Raw genomic sequence first — 25,080 nt, 5'->3', positions numbered from 1 at the left:
CTCTGTGGTCATTAAAAATCCCATGGCACTTCTCGTAAAGAGTAGGGGTGTAACCCCGGTGTCCTGGCCAAATTCCCTCTACTGGCCCTTGTCTATCATGGCCTCCTAATAATCCCTATACACTTGATTGGCTCTATCACTCTCTCTCCTCTGCACCTGTAGCTGGTGTGTGGTGAGCGCACTGGTGCCGTTGTCCTGTGGCTGCCGTCGCATCATCCAAGTGGATGCTGCACACTGGTGGTGGTTGAGGAGAGACCCCCCCCATATGATTGTAAAGCGCTTTGGGTGTACAGCAATACACAATAAAGCGCTATATAAATGCATCATTCATTCATTCAAGATAACAAAGAAAGAACATTCTCTCAGCCACATTAGCAAAACATTATAAGAACATCATTGAGGCTTGAGGTGGTGGAATATTTTTTAAAAACATTCTTGTAATGTGACATAACAACAAAGCTAGAATATTTGACCTGCAACATTGTAAGGATGTTTTGAGGATGTTGTTGAGATAACAGATTATATAATGTGCTCAATAAAACATTGTTACAATGTTTCAAGATAACAAAGAAAGAACATTCTCAGCCACATCAGGAGAATGTTATAAGAACATCACTGAGGCCTGAGATGGTGTAATGTTTTTATAAAACGTTCTTGTAATGTGACATAATAACAAAGCTAGAATATTTGATCTGCAACATTGTAAGGATGTTTTGAGGATATTGTTGAGGTAACAGATTATACAATGTGCTCAATAAAACATTGTTACAATGTTTCAAGATAACACGTGAAGAACATTCTCTCAGACACATTAGCAAAACATTATAAGAACATCATTGAGGCTTGAGGTGGTGGAATATTTTTTTTTAAACATTCTTGTAATGTGACATAACAACAAAGCTAGAACATTTGACCTGCAACATTGTAAGGATGTTTTGAGGATGTTGTTGAGATAACATATTATACAATGTGCTCAATAAAACATTGTAACAATGTTTCAAGATAACATGTGAAGAACATTCTCTCAGACACATTTGGAGAACGTTATGAGGATGTCATTGAGGCTTGAGATGGAGTAATGTTTTTATAAAACATTCTTGTAATGTGACATAATAACAAAGCTAGAATATTTGACTTGCAACATTTTAAGAATGTTTTGAGGATATTGTTGAGGTAACAGATTATACAATGCTGTCAATAAAATATTGGCACAATGTTTCAAGATAACAAAGAAAGAACATTCTCTCAGCCACATCAGGAGAATGTTATAAAAACATCATTGAGGCCTGAGATGGTGTAATGTTTTTATAAAACGTTCTTGTAATGTGACATATTAACAAAGCTAGAATATTTGACTTGCAACATTTTAAGAATGTTTTGAGGATATTGTTGAGGTAGCAGATTATACAATGCTGTCAATAAAACTGTCACGAATCTGGTCCATGCTCTTCCGGACAATCACCACCAGATGTCACTCACTCACCACATTGACTCTCACACCACACTTCTCTGGACTGCAATTCCCATCATCCATTGCACAGATTACAGCTGTCACCATTCACTCATCACACTGAGCACACACATCTGATTCTCATTATTACACACACTATATAAGCCTGGGACTTGCTCTTGCTCGCTGCCGAGTATTGATCTGCATTTAGTGCTCTCCTAGCGCTAGCTGCTTTACCGTGCCTTTCCGTGTTTCTGTTCATTTCTGTAATTGTTAGCGTTTATCACTCGCATAGCGATAGCTACTCTACGGAACCCTAGTCCTAGTCTTGCCTAGGCTGTTTACCTGTGTTTTTGATACCTGCCTTTGTTTCCTGGATTTACCCCTTTGCCTTGCCGTTTGGACTCTGTTCGCTCCCCGTTTGGATTATTGCTCTCGTCTCTGGATTATCTCTCTGCCTTGCCCCTTTGGATACTGTTCGTTGATCGTTGACCCACGCTTGCTCCACGGACTGCTTTGTCTTGCCCTTGCCATACCTGTTTGCCACTATCTGACCCTGCCTGTTTACTGACCATGTTTTAGAATAAAGCTTTGCATATGGATCCGCACGTCTCACGTCTCGTCAGCCCCGTAACAGAATACTCAGCCACAAGAGGATCCAGCGGCTTTTCTAGTAGACATTGGCCAGGTATGGACACTGCACCACTGTTGTTAACCCTCGAGCAGGGTTTGAGACCGCTCGAGGAATACATACAAGAGTTTTTAGAACTCGCTTATTTTTCTGATCTGCCGGACTATGCACTAATAGACTTCTTTTGTGAGGGCATTAATCAGCCGCTCAAACGACAGTTAATCCGTGAGGGTCCCCGTGCATCACTCGCGCAGTTTATGGACTATGCTTTGCTGTGTGCGGGCTCTTCTTTTACTGTGGGTGTCGCGGAGGAACGTGACACTGCACTCACTCGCGAAATGGCGGCAACAACAACATCCCTGCATGTCATTGCTGCCAGGCCCGAGTCTGCTCACGTCACGCCTGTCAAGCCCGAGTCTGCTCACATCACGCCTGTCAAGCCAGAGTCTGCTCACGTCACGCCTGTCAAGCCAGAGTCTGCTCACGTCATGCCTGTCAAGCCAGAGTCTGCTCACGTCACACCACGTCTCAGCGCTCCAGCCAGAGTCACACCACGTACACCACGTCTCAGCGCTCCAGCCAGAGTCACACCACGCCTCCGCCGAACTGCCAGAGGCTGTTACCCCAGATTCAAGGTCAGTCCTTCGAGTTCTGATATCCAGTGTGATGGACCCACCACTGATGTCGGTGCGAGTAGCTGGCATTCCCAGGGCCTCAACCCTGGCTGTTACAGAGACTGTTCCCCTGACCTCAGTGCTTCCCGTTATGGCGGTCGCCATTTTGAGTGTGTGGGCTGCACACTGTGCTCCTGAGGCCTCTCCTGTCCACGAGTCTGTTCCTGAGGCCTCTTCTGTTCTCGAGTCTGCTCCAGTGCCTCCAGAGGTGGCAGCTTCCGCTGCAGAACCTCCCGAGGTGGTGGCACCCGTTCCTGAACTCACTGTCTGCCCTGTCACGGCCACAGAGGCCACTCCAGAACTTCCTGTAGCTCAAGTCACGGCCAGGAGTGCCGATCCCGTATTCCGAGGATCCAGTTTTCAAACTACGGCCAGGAGTGCTGATCTCGAACCCCGAGAATCTAGTTCTCAAGTCACGGCCAGGAGTGCCGATCCCGTATCCCGAGAATCCAGTTCTCAAGCAACGGCCAGGAGAGCCGATCCCGAATCCCGAGAATCCAGTTCTCAAGTCACAGCCAGGAGTGCCGTTCCTGTTCCTCAAGCGCCCGCTCCTCCAGAGCGCCCCCTAGCGCCCGCTCCTCCTGAGCGCCCCAAAGAGGCCGCTTGTGAACTCCCGCCCTGTCCTGTCACGGCCAAGGAGGCCGTCTGTGAACTCACGCCCTGTCCTGTCACGGCCAAGGAGGCCGTCTTTGAACTCACGCCCTGTCCTGTCACGGCCAAAGAGGCCGTCTGCGAATCCTCGTCCTGGCCAGTCACGGCTATGGAGGCCGTCTGTGAAGCTTCGTCCTGTCCTGCCACAGCCATAGAGACCGTCCATGAACTCTCGACCTGCTCGGTCACGGCTCCTGTGACCATGGGGACTCTCTCTGTGGTGTCTGTCACTGTTCTCCCCAGATCCCTGATCCTGTCATGGCTTCCTGACCAGTCCGCTCTGCCGTGGAGATACTCTGCCCTGTCTACGCCACACTGGTGGGCTCCGGCTCCGTCTACTCCGCCGTGGTGGTCAGTTGTCTGGCTCTGGGGGTCTCCTGCTCCGCCCAGGTGGACTCTGGTCCCGTCCTGCCCTGCAAAGAAGACTCTCCCAGTGTTGTCTGTCTCTTCTCTCTCTGTGTTGTCTGTCCTTGTTCTCCCCAGATCCCAGTCTCTGTCATGGGTTCCTGCCCTGTCTGCCTCCCTGTGGTGGTCTTCTGCTCGGGTCTGGTGGTTGTCTGCCCCGCTGTGGTGGTCTTCTGCTCCGGTCTGGTGGTCCTCTGCTCCGCTGTGGTCTTCTGCTCGGGTCTGGTGTTCCTCTGCTCCACCGTGGTGTTCCTCTGCTCCGGTCTGGTGGTCCTCTGCTCCGCTGTGGTCTTCTGCTCGGGTCTGGTGTTTGTCTGCCCCGCCGTGGTGGTCTTATGCTCGGGTCTGGTGGTCTTCTGCTCCGCCGTGGTGGTCTTCTGCTCCGTCCTGGTGGGCTCTGGTCTCGCCTGCTCCGCCCTGGTGGGCTCTGGTCTCGCCTGCTCCGCCCTGGTGGGCTCCCGTGCCATCTGCTCCACCCTGGTGGGCTCCCGTGCCGTCTGCTCCGCCCTGGTGGGCTCCCGTGCCGTCTGCTCCGCCCTGGTGGGCCTCTGCTCTGTCGGTCCTGACCTGGCCTCTGGCTCCGCCCTGGTTTCCTGCTCTGCCGGTTCTGCCTCTGTCCCCGGTCTTCCCACTTCCTCAAGGACCTGGCCCTCCGTTCCCACCCCCTGTTCCGCCTCCGCTCCACCGCCCTCCTGGACTATATAGGAGCGTATTGAAGCCGGAAGTATGCCCTTCCGGACAATCACCACCAGATGTCACTCACTCACCACATTGACTCTCACACCACACTTCTCTGGACTGCAATACCCATCATCCAGTGCACAGATCACAGCTGTCACCATTCACTCATCACACTGAGCACACACATCTGATTCTCATTATTACACACAATATAAGCCTGGGACTTGCTCTTGCTCGCTGCCGAGTATTGATCTGCATTTCAAATCAAATCAAATCACTTTTATTGTCACATCACCACAGCACGTGTGCCTTCGTGAGTGAAATTCTTGAGAGCGTGCTCCAGACACTGCAAAAACAATTTACATATAGACATTACCATACATACGTACAGACTTATACAGATGACAATGTGTAATATACACATACATATACTCAGTACACATAGTGTACTATTAGACAGACATACAGTTACCGATACACATTATACACAGTATGTAGTACACATTCTACGTTATATACACACAGTAATATGCGAAGATGCAGCAGATTATATATAAACCGGATGTGCAAATGTCATGGATGTGCATTGGATGGTATCCGGTGCTGGCAAAAAGATTGTTGTATTTGTGCAGTAGTGTACTGGTAGTCCAGTTTGAACTGTATGGGATTAAAGTGCAGTGCGTATACTGTAAGGTGGGATTATGCTGTAGGTATATTAGTTTTGACTGTTCATTAGCCTGATAGCCTGAGGAAAAAAGCTATCCCTCAGTCGGCTAGTGCGGGATCGGATGCTGCGGAGACGTCTTCCTGAGGGCAGCAGAGAGAGCAGTCTGTGGGACGGGTGGCTGGAGTCACTGATGATCCTCCGGGCTTTCTTTATACACCGCCTGGTGTAGATGTCCTGGAGGGAGGGAAGCTCACCTCCAACAATGTGACGGGCAGTTCGCACGACCCTTTGCAGAGCTTTGCGGTTGCCAGCAGTGCTGTTTCCAAACCAGGCGGTGATGCAGCCTGTCAGGATGCTCTCCACAGTGCAGGTGTAGAATGATCTGAGGATGCTGGGGCTCATTCCAAACTTCCTCAGCCGTCTCAGGAAGAAGAGGCGTTGGTGTGTCTTCTTCAGCACTGCATCTGTGTGAGCGGACCATGTGAGATCCTCAGTGATGTGAACACCGAGGAATTTGAAGCTGTTTACTCGCTCCACAGGTGTCATGTCGATGGTGATGGGTGTGTGTTCTCTGCTCTGTCTCCTGAAGTCCACCACCAGCTCCTTGGTCTTGTCGATGTTGAGTGAGAGGTGGTTCTCTTGACACCATTTAGTCAGGGTTCTCACCTCCTCTCTGTAGGCCGTCTCATCGTTGTCAGTGATCAGGCCTATCACCGTTGTGTCGTCAGCAAATTTGACGATGACGTTGGAGCTGTGTGTTGCTGTACAGTCGTGTGTGTACAGGGAGTACAGGAGTGGGCTGAGGACGCAGCCCTGAGGAGCACCAGTGTTGAGGGTCAGCGGGGATGAAGTGTTGTTGCCCATTCTGACCACCTGACATCTGCCTGTCAGGAAGTCCAGGATCCAGCTGCACAGAGATCCGTTTAGTCCCAGAGTCTGGAGCTTCTCAACCAGTGTGGCAGGCACTATGGTATTGAATGCTGAGCTGTAGTCCACAAACAGCATTCTCACATAGGTGTTCTTATTTTCCAGGTGGGAGAGAGCAGTGTGCAGGGTGAAGGCAATAGCATCGTCTGTGGAACGGTTTCTGCGATATGCAAATTGTAGGGGATCCAGTGAGTCAGGCAGCACAGAGCAGATGTAGTCTCTGATGAGTTTCTCAAAGCACTTGCTGAAGATGGGTGTCAGAGCAATGGGCCTCCAGTCATTCAAGCATGTGATTTTATTTTTCTTTGGTATGGGCACAATGGTGGATTTTTTGAAGCATGCGGGAACCACAGACAGAGAGAGGGAAAGGTTAAAAATGTCTGTGAAAACCCCGGCCAGTTGGAATGCGCATGCTCAGAGCACACGGCCTGGGATGCCATCGGGACCCACAGCCTTGCGGATGTTCACCCGTCGGAAGGATCGGGTTACATCTGCGACAGAAAAGGAAAGTGCGCTCGCCTCTTCTGCTACAGCCGCGGGAGCGCGCTCTGTGTGGGCGGTGTTGTGAGCCTCGAAACGAGCATAAAAGTTATTAAGTTCGTCCGGTACAGAGGCGGCAATGTTCACAGTAGCTGGTTTATTCCCTCTGAAATCTGTGATGTTGTTGATACCCTGCCACATGCTTCTTGCGTTGTTGGTTTTGAATTGTTCTTCAACTTTGTTTTTATATTGTCGTTTGGCAGCTTTGATTGATTTCCTGAGATCGTAACTGGCTTGTTTGCGATCGTCAGAGTTTCCGGATTTAAAGGCAGATGTCCGCGCTGACAAGGCTGCTCGAACATCGCTGTTAATCCACGGTTTTTGGTTGGGGTAGATGCGGATTGTTTTTGTCGGTACTACATCCTCTACACACTTCCTGATGAAACACGTTACAGTATCTGAGTACGCCTCTATGTCGTCATCAGACGCTGCCCGGAACATGTCCCAGTCCACGTGATCAAAACAGTCCTGTAGTATAGCGTCTGATTGGTCCGACCAGCATTGAATTGTCCTGAGGGCGGGTGCTTCTCGTTTCAGTTTCTGCCTATAAGCAGGCAGGAGCAGAACGGAAGTGTGGTCCGATTTGCCGAAAGGTGGGCGGGGGAGCGATTTGTAGGCGTCCCGGAATGGAGAGTAGCAGTGGTCCAGTACACGATCACCACGCGTGTTGATGGTGATGTGTTGAAAGTATTTTGGAGCTATTGTTCTGAAGTTGGCTTTGTTGAAGTCCCCCGTAACAATAAACGCTGCATCTGGGTACGCGGTTTCCTGCTCGCTTATATTCCCATACAGTTCCTTAAGTGCCTGGTCTGTGTTGGCTTGAGGGGGAATGTAAACAGCTGTGATTATGATCGCTGTAAATTCCCTCGGTAGCCAGAATGGTCGACACAGAAGCATATGAAATTCCAGATCAGGGGAGCAGGAGGATTTAATAGAGTGTAGGTTCCTTTCATCACACCACGAGTTGTTGATAAAGAAACAGACGCCCCCACCTCTGCTTTTCCCTGTGAGCTCTTTCGTTCTGTCCGAGCGGTGCACGGAGAACCCCGTGAGCTCGATGGCTGAGTCTGGAACCACTGCCGACATCCAGGTTTCTGTGAGGCAAATAATGCAGCAGTCCCTTGTTTCCCGTTGGTATGAGATGCGTGCCCGCAGTTCACAGAGTTTGTTGTCCAGTGACTGAACGTTAGCCAGCAAAATAGTTGGGAGAGGAGGTCGGAGGGGACGGCGTCTGAGTCTGACAAGGACGCCGGCTCTCTTCCCCCTTTTCCGGCGGCGTTTCTTCGGTCGCGATCGTGCAGCCCAGACAAAGGGCTCTGATGCGGTGTCTGTAAACAAGGCGCCGGCGTTCAGGAACTCAAAGTCCGGTTTGCGTTGCGCGACGAAGGAACCAATGTTTAAAAGCGTGTGTCTATCGTAGACAGTTATACTGACAACATCTAACACGTGAAACAACAAAATAACAAATAAAACATAAAAAACATAAGAAAAACTGCAGAGTTTTCTTGGAGCTCGCAACACGGCTGCCATGCTCGGCGCCATCTTGGTTCATTTAGTGCTCTCCTAGCGCTAGCTGCTTTACCGTGCCTTTCCGTGTTTCTGTTCATTTCTGTAATTGTTAGCGTTTATCACTCGCATAGCGATAGCTACTCTACGGAACCCTAGTCCTAGTCTTGCCTAGCCTGTTTACCTGTGTTTTTGATACCTGCCTTTGTTTCCTGGATTTACCCCTTTGCCTTGCCGTTTGGATTATTGCTCTCGTCTCTGGATTATCTCTCTGCCTTGCCCCTTAGGATACTGTTCGTTGATCGTTGACCCACGCTTGCTCCACGGACTGCTTTGTCTTGCCCTTGCCATACCTGTTTGCCACTATCTGACCCTGCCTGTTTACTGACCATGTTTTAGAATAAAGCTTTGCATATGGATCCGCACGTCTCACGTCTCGTCAGCCCCGTAACAAAAACATTGTAACAATTACCACATTAGCAAAACATAAGAACATCATTGAGGCTAGAGGTGGTGGAATATTTTTAAAAAACGTTCTTGTAATGTGACGTATTCACAAAGCTAGAACATTTGACCTGCAACATTTTAAGGATGTTGTTGAGGTAACCGATTATATAATGTCATCAATAAAACATTGGCACATTGTTTCAAGATGACAAAGGAAGAACATTCTCTTAGCCACATTAGGAGAACTTTATACAGTGCATCCGGAACGTTTTCACAGCGCTTTACTTTTTCCACATTTTGTTATGTTACAGCCTTATTCCAAAATGGATCAAATTCATTATTTTCCTCAATTCTACAAACAATACCACAATGACAACGTGAAAGAAGTTTTTGAAATCTTTGCAAATGTAAAAAAAAAATAAAAAGGTACATAAGTATTCACAGCCTTTTCTCAATACTTTGTTAAAGTACCTTTGCCACCAATTAAAGCCTCAAGTCTTTTTGAGCATGATGCTACAAGCTCGACACCTATTTTTGGACAGTTTCTCCCATTCTTCTTTGCAGGACCTCTCAAGCTCCATCAGGTTGGATGTGCACTGTTGGTGCACAGCCATTTTCAGATCTCTCTAGAGATGTTCAATCGGGTTCAAGTCTGGGCTCTGGTTGGGCCACTCAAGGAATTCACAGAGTTGTCCTGTAGCCACTCCTTTGTTATCTTGGCTGTGTGCTTAGGGTCGTTGTCCTGTTGGAAGATGAACCGTCGCCCCAGTCTTAGGTCCAGGTTTTCATCAAGGATGTCTCTGTACATTGCTGCATTCATCTTTCCCTCGATCCTGACTAGTTTCCCAGTTCCTGCTGCTGAAAAACATCCCCACAGCATGGTGCTGCCACCATGCTTCACTTTAGGGATGGTATTGGACAGGTGATGAGCGGTGCCTGGTTTCCTCCAGACATGACACTTGCCAAATAGTTCAACATTTGTTTCATCAGACAAGAGAATTTTGTTTCTCATGGTCTGAGAGTCCTTCAGGTGCCTTTTGGCAAACTCCAGGCAGGCCGTCATGTGCCTTTCACTGAGGAGTGGTTTCTGTCTGGCCACTCTACCATACAGGCCTGATTGGTGGAGTGTTGCAGAGATGGTTGTTCTTCTGGAAGGTTCTCATCTCTCCACAGAGAAACGCTGGAGTTCTCTCAGAGTGACCATCAGGTTCTTGGTCACCTCCCTGCCTAAAAGGCCCTTCTCCCCCGATCTTTCAGTTTGGCCAGGCAGCCCGCTCTAGCAATCCTGTCTACAGACAATTCCGTGGACTTCATTGCTTGGTTTGTGCTCTGACATGCACTGTTAACTGTGGGACCTTATATAGACAGGTGTGTGCCTTTCCAAATCATGTCCAATCAACTGAATTTACCACAGGTGGACTCCAATCAAGTTGTAGAAACATCTCAAGGAGGATCAGTGGAAACAGGAGGCACCTGAGCTCAATTTTGAGTGTCATGGCAAAGGCTGTGAATACTTATGTACATGTGATTTTTATTTTTTTATAAATTTGCAAAGATTTCAAACAAACTTCTTTCACGTTGTCATTATGGGGTATGTTTGTAGAATTTTTAGGAAAATAATGAATTTAATCAATTTTGGAATAAGGCCGTAACATAACAAAATGTGGAAAAAGTGAAGCGCTGTGAATACTTTCCCGATGCATTGTAAGGATGTCATTGAGGCCGGAGGTGATGGATTTTTTTTTTATAGAACTTTTCTTTAATGTGACGTATTAACAAAGCTAGAATATTTTATTTGCAAAATTCTGAGGATATTTTGAGGATGTTGTTGAGGTAATATACAATTTTCTCAATAAAACACTGGCACAATGTTTCAAGATAACAAAGGAATAACATTCCCTCAGCCACATTAGGAGAATGTTATAAGGATGTCATTGAGGCCGGAGGTGATGAAAAGTTTTTTATAAAACATTCTTGTAATGTGATGTAATAACAAAGCTGCAACATTTCACCTGCAACATTTTGAGGATGTTTTTTTGAGGTAACAGATTGTACAATGTTGTCAATAAAACATTGGCACAATGTTTCAAGACAACAAAGGAAGAGCATTCTCTCAGACACATTAGGAAAACTTTATAAGAACGTCATAGAGTGATGGAATGTTTTTTTAAATACGTTCTTGTAACATGTCGTAGTAATAAAGCTAGAACATTTTACCTGCAACATTTTGAGGATGTTTTGAGGATGTTGTTGAGGTAACAGTTTATACAATATTGTCAATAAAACATTAGAACAATGTTTTAAGATAACAAAGGAAGAACATTCTCTCAGCCACGTTAGAAAAACGTTATAAGTATGTAATTGAGGCCTGAGCTGGTGTAATATTTTTTTTTTATAAAACGTTTGGGAATGTTCTTGTGTTTACAAAGCTACACTCTAAAAATATGGTTCTTTAAAGGTTCTTTACAGCTAGAAACAGCTCTTTTTATAACCGTATTTTAACTGCTGAGACGGTTCTTTGCTTTAAAGTTTAGGGTTCTTTTTTCCCACCATTTGTTTTTCAAATCTGTAACTATCAAAGCTGCTACTGGTTTCTGGAGCTCAAGACAGACTTTCAACACACTCTTAAGAGGTAAATGATTAATTTCTTAAAATTTCTATACATTTTACCTTTCAAATTGTAACTAGTTTCATGCCAATCATGTCTTTTTCTCTTTTTAGTTGAACAGAAAATGTATGTGACCAGCTCTGTTCAGTTAAAGATACTTACTTTCTCTTCACTATGTAAATCGGCCTAACAGAAATGTTGAAATAATGATCCATTAATGATTTTAATTACTTTATGCATATACACCCAGTCATAAATAACATTTAAGTTATCCCAAGACCTTATATCAAAATTTCTTTTAACATTATAAAGGGCTCACATACTGGTCATTTTTTCTAATTGTTTTACATAAATAACTGGACACATTATAACTCTAAACTCAGCTGTGCATTTCAGAAGCTGTCACATCCTACCTACCATCATCATCATCATCAGCAAAGAGAAACATAAAGATGGACATTGTGAAGATATTTCACTTGAACTTGGTCTTCATTAATTCCATATTATGTTCAGTGTCAACTGATATTTATTAATGTTTCAGCTAATAACAGTTGTTTGAGCACTGTCATTTTCCCCTCACTTTTCCATAAAAAAAAATATTGACATATGCTGTTTGTTTGTTTATTTATTTATTTATTTATGTAAAACCTAAATAGAAGCCACAAGATATTATAAAATCAGGTAGATATAGGGGTGAAAATTAATATATAAAATAATGTAAATACAAATATTAATAATTTAAATATATTTACTGATATTAATTGGAAATAAATTGTAACACCAGGTCTTATAAAACTTGTCAAAGCACAGTTCTTTACGGAACCTTATTAAAAAAGAGTTCTATTTAGAACCAAAGAGGGTTCTGCTATTGTTAAAAGTCAAAGAACCCAATTTGGTTTAGTTTAGAACATTTTACTGGCAACATTTTGAGGATGTTGTTGAGAAAACAGATTATACAATGTTCGCAATAAAATATTGGCACAATGTTCCATAATAATAGAGGAAGAATATTCTCTCAGCCACATTAAGAAAATGTTATGAGGATATCACTGAGGCCTGAGATGACAAAATATTCTTGAAAAAAACTTGTAATGTGACGTGTTAACAAAGCTAGAACATTACACATGCAACATTTTGAGCATGTTTTGAGGATGTTGTTGAGATAAAAGGTTGTACAATGATCATTTATAAAACATTGGCACAATGTTCCATAATAACAAAGGAGGAACATTATCAAAGTAACATTTGTAAAATGTTTTAAGGACATTGTGAGGACTAAGACGACAAAATGTTTTTAATAAAACATACCTGTTAAGTGATGTTTTAACAAAAGTAGAACATTTTGCCTGAAACATTTTGAGGATGTTGAACAGAATGTAGAATGATCTTTTATAAATCATTGGCACAATTACAAAGGAGTCATAACAACATTCATAAAATGTTTTGAGGATATTATTGCCTGAGATGACAAAATCTCATGATATGTGTTAACAAAAGCTCACAATATTTGGTCTCGTATTGGTGGCTTGTTAAAACCAATAAATCCTAATGGAACGTGTCCCAAAACACACTACAGAAAACCATTTTTGTGATCAAATTCATCAAAGATGCATTAAAATGGCTTCTGCCTTGAGTGGTCAGCAGAAGTCAGCTGATTACAAAAGGAAGAACAAGTCTGGCATTTGGCTGCAGTTCTGAACTGTTGCAAATGTGTTTAGGGGAGACCGGGGAGTGTTGTAACATGGGGTTAGTTGAAACACTGTCAGTCTGACAAGTCAGAAAGGAGCTGTGGTGATGTCATCAATATCATACACTCCATTCACATTTTTAATGTTACAGGAGAAGTGGCATGTGAACGTGAGCAACATTATAGATTTTTTTTTCTTTCAGGAAAGAACGTTTTTTTTTTTTTTCCTTTTTTCATTAAGATTATTTTTTGCCTAGCAATCATTATGTTGTAGATACAATTATTTGACTTACAAAACGTAAAGTAGCTGTTTAGTTTAATTTGATACTTTGCATTCATGCTAACTTAAAACCCAAATGATAAAACAGTTAACTGTGTTATGACTGCTTGGGGTGGGGATAGTTGTAACAGTTCATTAAAAGTACTTATGAGCAACTAATAATTTCTATGCATAACTCCCTGTCATGTATGTAACCCACACATTAGACTATCATGTTTTAATAACATATTATGTATGTCTTTTTAATAACTAGGCAATAGATTAAAGGTTAACACTCATGTTTGGTACATATGAGTTTGAAAAATCATGCTTTAAACGTCTCTTCTAATCAATTCTTTGTCAAATGTATCAGTCTTGTTATAGAAATCATGTCCAAAAGTATACTTTGCAAGAGCGGGAAAATTCGGACCATGTGTCTTATATATGATTTATGATGGGGAAGTAACAGAGCAACACCCCTAACGAAAATCATTTCTAATTGGTCAAGACATCCATTGGGATGGGTCTGAAAGCCGAGTTTAAAAACTCAGGACACCATCAAATCTCACTCTTCCTGTTCAGTTGTTCTTATTCTTTTTGCCACCGCGTTTTAACGCTGCTTTTTAGTGCTACTTGAGCGTGCTCTGGCCTACATGTCAGCTGCTACTTAACACCACGATGAGAAGAAAACCACCTAGTTTCGTTACATCAGTTTATCATTTTACTTTAATTTCTTTTCTTCCCGTTGAGTTTCGTGTTCAAAAGTTAAGTTTGCTGCGAAGGCCAGCTCTGACTGCACCCGCTTCAAACTTCAACTAGCAACGGACTCAGACCATTCGTCAGTCAATGCCCAAGACTTCACTACGAAAGACCACTGAACTGTCTGCCAATCAGCAACCTGGGGAAACCCCTTTTCCGCAAGGACAACAACAAAAGGAAATCATGATTATGATAATGACATCAGAACTGGAAGTGAATGACATTGGAAGCAAGTCACAAAAAAAGTTAGACAAGGGAGCACCTGGCCTTGTGTGAAAAATAAGGTGGATAGGAACCTGTTAAAACAGCTTTCAACAGCTGATTTCATGACTCTTGCCACTAAGGTGGCCGTATAATTTCCATTCATTTTGTCTGCGACTGGGCATGATCTGCACTGGGCATGTTCAACAGTCTCCACTGTAAAAAATGATTGTGATTTTAACGGTAAAAGACTGTAAACATGCCACAGTAAAACCCTGTTAAATGATTAACAGGAAGTTTCCTTACTATATACGGTGAATAACTGTAATAGATCTAACTTTTATTTTCGAGAAAGTAGCCTCAGAGTCGACACTCATAGACTGTGTCTGAAACCACACCCTACACCCTCATTCACTAGTTCCTACATTAGTTCACTATATAGTCCACTAGACAGAGTGATTGAGAACATATGAGTGAATTCAGACACTGATGAACACCTGCTGTTAACAAACACAATCACTGAAGAAAAGAACAAGAAACAAAACTACAACTGACGTACAACCACAGCCTTAAATGAAATCAACTGAAATAAAACAGCAGAGGATGATTAAACAACACCACAAACAGCATCACCAGCTCCACTTATTACTAACCAGTTTGACTTCATTTCTGTCATATCTACAAATTAACAGAGGTTTATATTTTATTTCAAATGTTTTGTTTGACCTCACCATTTTGGTTATTGGTGTTTCCTTTAGTTATGCTCTTGACCCTTGACCTTTCAATGTCAGTTTCATTTTGGCTGTTATAGCTGTGTTTGTGAAATGTATTTGTTATGACAAGAAAAGTTAAGTGGTTTTGATTAACTGATCTCAGATCGTAAATGGGTGATTTGTAAATAATTTCATTTTAATGGTAGTAGTATTGCCATACAAGTCCACAAACTCATTCTTATCAAATTCATGTTAAGAAAAAAAACTCATGATACATTATGCACAAAGCCTTTAACACCACAACACTCTTTAGACAAACACAGACAGTAAGAATCAGCACACGAACCTCAACAATGGTGACTATTAATAATTATAAAAAAAAACAATTCATGCCTCAAAGCATGCTGGGTGCCAGTACAAAACTCTCAGCATGCATTGCAGCACGAATAAATTATGCAGCTGAAAGCTCTTACTATTTTCTTTATTTGCTTTTATTTTGGTGTTGTTTTGGTTGTGACTTTTCAGTAGACTGTTTTGTGATGTTCAGAGTTGAACCAATTTTTTTTTTTGTTATAATTTTTAAAAAAACATTTTTTATTATTTTTTATTGTCACCAGTTTGGAGATTCATAAACTGATTGTTGATGTCTGTGTGTGTTTAAGTTCTGCCATAGTTCTATACATTTATTTGTGCATATTGTGTTTAGAACCGTTTCACAACATTTGATTGCTGTAGTATCAGCGGTGCAACACTGTAGAAAAAAAGAGTTGACCTAACTCAAAAAAATAAGGCAACCTATCACAATAAACTTTTTAAGTTAACTCAAGCAACCGACAGCTTATAAACTTTAGTTCATCAATGAATAAAAGTCAGTCTACTGATTGTTAAGAGATCTGTCAGAGCAACCAAAGATTTTGTAGCAATTAGCAAAACTAATCTTTTTATAAAAGATCCTCTTTCTTAAGTTTTCTACATAACATGGGTAGAAATTGTCTCTTAAAACTAAAAACAAACGTTCATGTTAATCAACAAATGTATTAAACAAGTTTTAATGAGATGCAAATATACAGTACCTCAGCACACGATTCTCAAACATGGTGAGGATCAATACATTTTAAAATCACACTGTAAAACCCGACAAGTCACGGTAACTCAAACCGTTTGAGTAAACCGATTGCCTTAAAAACCCAAGTTAGGTTAAGTCAAACCGTCTGAGTTGAGATGAACCATGCAAGTTTTAAAACTTGCAGGCCCAGTTTCACAGACGGGGCTTAGCTTAAGCCAGGTCTAGGTCTTAGTTAAATTAAGATATTTAAGCAGCTTTTATGAAAATGCTTTAGAAGAGAACCTTACAGGTGTGCATCTAGAGACGGAACAATGGCACTGACATATTTTAAGATATGTCAGAGCAAGATATTTTCAATTGAGACAGCTCAAACAAGCATTTTAGTCTGGGACTAGCTTAAGCCTTGTCTGTGAAACCGGGGGGCAGTTAAGTAATTAAGTGATTAATTAAGTGCTGTTTGTGCATTAGTGATGAACACCTGCTGTTAACAACCAGAATCACTGAAGAAAAGAGAAACACCATCGCCTTAGATGAAATCAACTGAAATAAAATACATTAAATCTCAAGATCTAAACAAACAGCATCACCAGCTCCACTTATTAATAACCAGACTGAGACATCTACAGACGATCTTGTTGAGAATTAACTAAGGTTTAGATGTTGATTAATTGTTTCATTTGAAGTATCCATGTTATTGATCAGTGTCTGCTTTAGTTGGGCTCTTGACCCTTGATTTTTGTGTTAGTTTTTTTTTCATCTCTGGGTCTTGTAACCATGTGTTCTTCAAACATATTTGTTACAATTCAAAATGTCACAATCGTTTTGTCACAATCAGTGGTTGGTTATTATTTGATAATAATGATTGGTCTCTTTGAGAGTGAACATAGACTCATTGTGTGTCTAATTTCTGGTTAAATGGATGTTGTATTGATTATAGTGAAATTGATTCTAAGAGCCAGTAGTTTTGTGATAGTCAGTTAATAGAAAAGACTTTCCAAACTGTTTGTCCACAAAAAGTTTTCCTCTACGGCAGTAACCAGACTCACACAGACATCAAGAATCAACTTTTGAACCCCAACAATAGTGATCATTAAAAAAAAAAAATCATGCAGCAATGCATGCTGGGAGCCGCTAATGAGTTTTGTCCTATGCTAGTACCCAGCATGCATTGCAACATGATTATTAGTTTATTGTTTTAATGGTCACCATTGTTGAGGTTCACAAGCTGATTCTTGATGTCTGTGTGAGTCTATATTGTCATAAGCTGGCTCATGGCCTGTGGCAAAAATGAGGGGACACAAACAAGAAGTATAGGCCAAAAAAGGTTGTCTTTATTGTAAATCAAAACTATTAACTTTAAACAAAGAAAAGGAAAGGAGGTGTGGAAATGTCATAATGTAAGGTGTATGTAAACTGCATGGATGCGTGAATCCGTGTGTGTACATGACTGAGTGGAAAAACTAAGACATAACTATAAAGGAACAAACAAAACAGGATCATACCTGGAGGAGAAGAGAGAGAGAGCGGTTAGTGAAGCAGTTTAAATACCCTGAGCCCAGGTGGCTCCAATCACTAACGACGCTCCTCTGCCTGCAGGAGGAACCGCCCCTGCAAAGCAGAGGAGGGGCTGTGACAACCTGCTGACACATATTAAAACTTTTTTGTGGACAAACTGTTTGGGAAACGTTTTTTATTAACTGACTGTCACAGAGCCACTGGCTCTTAGAATCACTTTCACTATAATCAATATAACAGCCATTCAAGCAGAGATTAGACACACAATGAGATCACTTAACCAAAAGATGATTGTCATTACTAGCACATAACAACCAACTACTGACCATTTTCTTTTGAGTTGCAACAAATATGTTTGAGAAACACTTGCGTACAACAGCGGAAGAAAACAAACCAACTCAAGGGTCAAGAGACCAACTAAAGCAAACACTGATCTCAAAGATGGTTACTTCAAATTAAACAATAAATCATCATCTAAACCTTAGTTAATTATCAATAAGACCTTCTGTAGATGTCTGACAGAAATAAAGTCAGTCTGGTTATTAATAAGTGGAGCTGGTGATGCTGTTTGTGGGGTTGTTTAGATCTTGAGATTTAATGTATTTTATTTCAGTTGATTTCAGTTAGTTCTTGTGTTTCTCTTTCTGTCAGTGATTCTGGTTGTTAACAGCAGGTGTTCATCACTAATGCTCAATCAGCACTTAATTAATTACTTAATTACTTAGTGAACTCAGCTGAAATAAGTTCAGAGTACTCATAATTGTTATTTTTAAAAACTTAAATGGGTTAAGTTTCATCAAACGGTTTGAGTTAGCTTAACTTGTCGGGTTTTTAAGGCAATCAGTTTACTCAAATGGTTAGAGTTACTTTAACTTGTTGGGTTTTACAGTGATATGAACTCTGATCCACATGACATCCAACTAACAGTAACAACAGCAGCAGCAACATAAATTAAGCCAGTAAAATGTACAACAATGATCATATTTTTATAATAATTAACATAAAATGTTTTCAAGCTGCAATGCATGCTGGAAACTTGTGCAATGTTGTTCAATGTAAAATTGTTTGTTCAGATGACTCAATTTGAAAAGTTGGCAGAACATTTGGATGTTGTGAACAAATACTTGAGTATCTATGTAAGGTAAACAAAACAACTTTTGCTAACAACATGTTTAGAGTATTTTTGTTCAGTTCACACCAAACATTAAACTGACTTCTAAAAATTCTTTGTTCAGGCTACTTTTTTTTACATTTAGTAGTTAGTAGAACTTTTCAAATCGCGTCATCTTAAATAATTTTACATTGAACAACATTGCACAAGTTCCCAGCATGCACTGCAGCTTGAAAACATTTTATGTTAAATATTATTAAAATATTATCATTGTTTTATATTTTTCTGGCCTAATTTATTTTGCTGCTGCTGTTGTTACTGTCAGTTAGCTGTCATGTGGATATATTCATATTTTTACTGATATAAAATGTATTGATCCTCATCATGTTTGATAATCGTGTGCTGAGGTAATGTATATTTGCATCTCAGGGCGACTTGTTTAATACATTTGTTCATTAACATGAATGTTTGCTTTTAGTTTTAAGAGGCAAATACTACCCATAGTAAGATGAAATTTGAAAATAAATATAAATCTAAAAGAAAGAGTATTGTTAAAAAAAAAGTTAAGTGTTGCTAAAACTTTTTTGGTTTCTCTGACAGATCTTTTAACACTCAGTAGACTGACTTTTATTCATCAGATGAACTAAAATTTTTAAGTTGTCAGTTGCTAGTTGAGTTAACTTAAAAAGTTGAGTGTGTTAGGTTACCTTATTTTGAGTTAAGCCAACTTTTTTTTTTACTGTGAAGTTAAGTGCATTAACATATCACATATATAATAACAGATTAAACACTGGGTAAGATCAGTCAACTAGACTAGATCATGATGGTTCTAATATCAACATCATCTAATCATAGACTTAGCTGTGTTTATTAAGCACAGTTTCTAAAGCAAGAAAGTGCTTTAAAAACTTTACTTAACAAAGTTAATTAAAGCAAACAAATATAAACCAACTTTAAAAAGTCAAGGTTCAAAAGCACAACTGAAGCAACCACTGATCGCCAATATGGTGACTTCAAATGAAAACAACACCTAAAAGAGCTTTTGCACACATATGACAGAAATAAAGTCAAAGTGATTTGTAATAAGAAGCTGGTGATGCTGTTTGTGGAGTTGTTTAATCACCCTCTTCTGAGATCTTGAGAGATTTAATGAGTTTTATTTCAGTTGATTTAATCTTTGGCTGTAAATTTTGTTTCTCTTTCCTTCGGTGATTCTTCTTCTTAACAGCAGGTGTTCATCACTAAAGCTCAATCCTCATTTAATTAGTCACTTCACTCTCTCATTAACTTCAGTGTTACTTCAACACTCTGTAGTGTGGACATATAAGTGCTCTTTAAAACCGAGGGTTTTGCTGTGGGATTAAAGGGGTTAAATGTGTGAGATGAAAAAAAAATAATACACTATTGTAATTTTAACAGAATTTTAAAAAATACAGTAGATTACTGGCAACTACAGCTGCCGGTATTTCACTGTAAAATCAAGGGAAAAAACAGCAAAATACTGTAAAACCTAACAGTCAACTTCCTGTTGCGTTTTGTGGGTCACCATTGTGCTGGAGAGTAGAGCCTGTGTTTAAGTCAAGGACAGACAGAGAAGCACAGCCTTTATTTAAAGGCTGTAACTTTGTTGTTATTGATGCAGTGAGAATCGTTTTGTTAATTTTTATGACGTGTGTGCTAGTGATGGGATTTATGGCTCTTTGAGGGGATCCGGATCTTGGCGATCCGTTCCTTTCAAAGAGCCGTTCAAAAGAACGGCTCCTTTGTCTCTTTTTAAATATTTAGTCAGTTTTAAGAAGCCAGCTTGGGGGCATCTCAGTTTATCCTGGAAATAATCACTGGGAGGAATAATGAGGTGAGATTTGTAGTCAAATAATTAAAACTTAGATATCACACACCAATATCTGAGTTTGAATTATTCTGAAATATTGATTATTACCTCATGTGACGGCAGCGTGCACAAGTCATGGCTCTGCTCCTACCCAATGACAGAGGCATGCAGGGTTTTTTTCCACTGGAGTACTCACGTGAAGGATGCGTGCACAACTATCATCATGCTGTTAGGCAGTAGCACCCCTGCGCTGGGTGCGCCCCTCCCTCTATAACTGTTCTGTCTCGCGGAGGAGCTCATTTGTGTGCATCTGTGTGAAACACGCATAGGAAAAAAAGAACGACAGAACGAACGGCTCCCCCCCAGCCGCGACTCGGCTCCCATCGTTCATGTTTATGAGCCGTTCAAAAGAATCGGTTCGTTCGCGAACGTCACAACTCTAGTGTGTGCTGCTGTTTTCTGCAAGAGATTTGAGTTGAACTGATGCTTTTAATGACTTTGCATAAATTGGTAAGTTTTTCTTCATGTACTTAAGCAAATGGCAAATGGCAGTTCGACAATTTAAGTGCAATTGGTTTCTGCAAATAAAATGAGTTAACTGAAAATTTTGTATATTAACATTGTATCAGTTAATGAAATACGGTTTTTTCACTGTAAATTTAAACAGTTCTGTAAATACTAAAATGTTGCTACCGTATTTTTCACGGTAAAGTTCTGGCAACCACAGCTGCCGGTATTAGACTCAAAATGTTTTACAAATAGACACAGTCATCTACGTACCAGATAAATGCTATTCATGAGTTTTACTACTAACCACAAACAAGTGCTTTTCAATTTGAATCTGTAAAATTCGGAATTAAATGATTGTGCAGCAATTTGTGCAAATACAGACATGTTTAATGTGATCTCACAAGAACACAAGTATTTTTACATTAATTGTGGTTCTGCCACACGTGTTCCTTTCATTTTTATACATGATAAACCATATAATATTCACACATTAACAGCACTAAAATGTGTATATTGATGTATTGAAGGCAATATAAATTTACAAATTCCTTTCAATGAAAATTGTGGGCTTAATTTTATACAGTTGCAGCATCAATTATATTTTTTTATTAAATGCAGTTTAGTCATTTAATTAATATGAAATATTATTATTTCACTCAGTCTGCTGCAAACTCGTTTAAGATTATATAATGTTAAACAATACTACACTTTAAAATGAATAACGTCTTAAAATGAATAACGTCTAACCATTATTTATCATGTAATATTAATTTTATTTGCCATTGGAGACAAAAGGCTGTTTTCTCTGTTTAATCCTATACTGCGACTGACAATAGAAGCATAAAATACACCAAAATGCAACATCTTGACAAAAGACATCAATTTTATTCATTCATTGTAATCCAAACCATTACAAATATGATTGTTAAGAATAGATTTAAATTTAGCTCTTTATCCAGCAATTTAATTATTTATTCTCAGCAGCGACGGTCAACATCAGATTACGCTATTGTTTGATTTCAAATGTTGGCGTTTCAAACTACGACACGATTTATGCCAGTGATATCAAACGCTCAATGATTCTTGCTTGGAACATCACGTGATTATCAAATGTTCATTCTCTCGCATGATATGCTTGTGAAGCCATTGTGCTGCGAGTGTGAGTTTAAAATGTAAATGTGCTCGTTTACTGATTTTCATCTGCTCTGTACTGCATAGAAAACGTTGCTACTGGTACTGCTTTTGACATTTGCTCAATAAATTAATTATTGTGATTGCACTTGTCTCTCTTCTATGTTTTTCTTTAGAACTGTACATATTTTTAATAAATGATTTTGGGTAGGTTTACCGCTTTGTACTTACATTTAAAATGAATCATTTGATACAATGCACTTATTGTGTACATGCATATTTTGATATTGTGCTTATATTACAGTTTTTCTCGATTGCTAAGACACATTTCTTGAAAGCTGCTATCCTTTTCTCTAAACTGTGAACACAAAACCCAATTTTCAAGCTACATTCACAAAACCTCAGACTCTTCTTGCAAAACCAAACTTTCACCTCAAAACAGTTCAATCTGTGGTCAAAACTGAACTATGTTGTCAAATCGTGCCCCGAGTCAATCAAAATTATAAACACTACTGAACAGTCACTAAACACTACATAGAAAAATAGAAAACACAATGCTCAGGACATGAAGCTGGAGAAATAAATGTTTATTGTTCACTGTAGGCTAAATACATGTTGCAAAACAAAGAAAACCTGTGCATAGCACTTGTACAAAAAGACAAAACAGAAATCTTGTGCATTTACACGTAGCACTTGTAAAAACAAACAGAAATCTTATGCATTTGCCACTTGTGTACAGTAAGCCCATGTAAAAATAAAGTACAAAAATATACATGGAATACTAGGCCTACAAACAGTTAGACCAGCCCTCCATTACAATACTACAGTACATTGGTACAGTGATGTACTGAAACATATTTACTTACAGTATACTGTGGAAAATAAATAATTATTTTCTTACGTTCACTTGCATTGACGGTTTTTCAATCTAGAGGTCCAGTGGGGTTTTACGGATGGGCGAGACTTACCAGCTCTATAGTATGTCATACAGTAATTGCTGTCAACATTTACATACTGTACTATAATGTCAAAAAAAGGTAATTACCTGTTCTCTTCTTTAAATCTTCGGATTATGGTGGACACAGTGAATCTGACGTTTGGTTGTATCCTTTGTCCAGCCTCCCTCATGCTCATACCATGGACAAGAACATGGTCAATCACAGTAGCTCTGATTTCATCAGATATTACTGTTCTTTGTCTTCGCTGACCACCTCGACCTCCTCTCACATGAACTCTTCCTCTCAGATTTCTATCCATTGTAGGGCCTCACAAACCAGTGCTCTCTGAACTGGCTTACTGTATATGTTCCCTCACATCATTAGCCACAAGTGTGATCAGTTTTGAGTTGTTGTGTTCAAGTGGTGACACCTGTGCTTTAATTGTGTTTGACTTTTGTCACCTGTGCTCACCATTATGCAGCACGGGTGCATCACAATGAAAATGTGTTGGCAAGTTGTGTCTAAACAGGTGAAAAGTGCTTATGGTTTTGCCAAAAGAGTGATTGATTCAATCAGTGGGTTCAGGCAACTGAGCATTTGGTTCAGACAATAGGGTTTAGTGTTTTAGCAATTGAGAAAAACTGTAAAAAAAAAAAAAACTCTGCATGTAATTACATCTGTAAATAATTTCTGTAATTACATTTATAATTAAACTGTTGACCCATCCCCTACACCTTAACCCACCCTTAAACCTACCCAAACCACCAAACCTCTCCCTAAACTTATCTGTATCCAACCTCAATAGCAGCAAAAGTGATATGACCACAATAAGTACATTGCACTTATTTTTTGATCTAAGTACACAGTAGTTAAGGCCACCTGATATAAAGTGTGACCCAACATTTTTAGCAGTGCAATTACTACTATTACAGCCTATACCTTCATTCTTCAAATGCATATAATTTTGTTTATTGGTTAAATGTGGTTAATGTGATGTGATTTGATTTTTTTATCAAATGTAAGAGATTACACCTTAATAAAGCTGTTGATGAGAAGCAATAACTTTTAATGATTTATTGCTCGCTCAACATGAGTAAATGTAACAACATAAACTGGACAGTTTGAGTCAAGTCTTACCCTTTAAGGTATACTGAAATACTTAGGTTAATGCAATGGAAAGATCACATTAAGTGAAGTCGGTAAAACATATTTCATGTTCATAATGTTTTAAAATCACGTCCTACCTGGAGTCTCTGCGTCCTTGGTAAGTTAAGAGTTGACTGAGAAAATGTCTCATGAGAAGTGCATTTTAAGTGTATTCTCTAAAATAAGGAGGGAGTTAGGGGTGGTTATGTACCCCAGGTCGCTGCCTCTTTGAACTCAAAGTTCTCTCTGTACAGATTCAATAGTTTGGTTTGAGGTGCACAGAACAAGTTTAAAAATTGATCTGTTTATTACATTATTTTGCTGTTTCCAGTAAAAGAGTGTGTACACACAGTTCAGAGCAAAGGTTCTCCACTCTGGACCCCGAGATTAGCTCTGACTGTGATTAAACTCACACGAGAAAAGCTAGACCTGTTTTGCCAGGCTGCCTTGGAAAAAAAAAAAAAAAAAACTCAGAAGGACACAAGGACACAAAATGCATATTTTTGAGAATAAAAATGCATATTTTTGAGAATTACTGCTCCAGCACAGTTAACGTTGTGTTACAATCCCTGGTCTAGGTCAGAGTGTAACATAAATAACACAACCACGTCATCTTAACTGCTCATTTTATTTTTATTCTTTCCTTGTTTTCTTATTCGTTTTTGTTGCAATTGTATCCGCCTTTCTCGACTGAGATACACAAAAGAATATATTCAAAACATACAAAAACAAAATAATCGGAAGCAAAATCTTCAGGGGTGAGCTAATGCCAAAATAATAAACAAACAGAAACTAACTTCCCCACAAAAGAACTACCTTCCCTATAGATCAAAATAAAAGAAACAAAACATACAATCAAATTCCCTATCTCCTTATCTGACCAATAAACAGGAGAAAAAGTAACAGTCTAATGGCCTACAAAAGAAACAAGGCACGCACCCCCTACTGCTCCACAACACAGTTAAGAACACGAACAAACATGGTCAACAAGATATCAGTGTCCTAAAGATAAGGCTCACACAAGTC

General features: G+C 40.2%; 1 protein-coding gene across 3 annotated transcripts in view; it reads right to left on the bottom strand.

The window, feature by feature from the left end:
* The window catches only part of LOC306866001 (cytolytic toxin-alpha-like), a 114,977-nt gene extending 90,686 nt beyond the window's left edge, over positions 1–24,291 (bottom strand). For all 3 annotated transcript variants that reach the window (XM_079410933.1, XM_079410934.1, XM_079410935.1), the window contains exon 1: positions 24,153–24,291. The gene's annotated coding sequence lies outside the window, so the exon portion shown is untranslated. The remainder of the gene's footprint in view (positions 1–24,152) is intronic.
* Between the last annotated feature and the right edge of the window lie 789 nt (positions 24,292–25,080).

This window comes from Barbus barbus (genome assembly GCF_936440315.1).
Source record: "Barbus barbus genome assembly, chromosome: 47".
Classification (NCBI taxonomy): domain Eukaryota; kingdom Metazoa; phylum Chordata; class Actinopteri; order Cypriniformes; family Cyprinidae; genus Barbus; species Barbus barbus.
The sequence above is the reverse complement of the archived record's forward strand: the minus strand, read 5'-3'. Positions and strand labels throughout refer to the sequence as shown.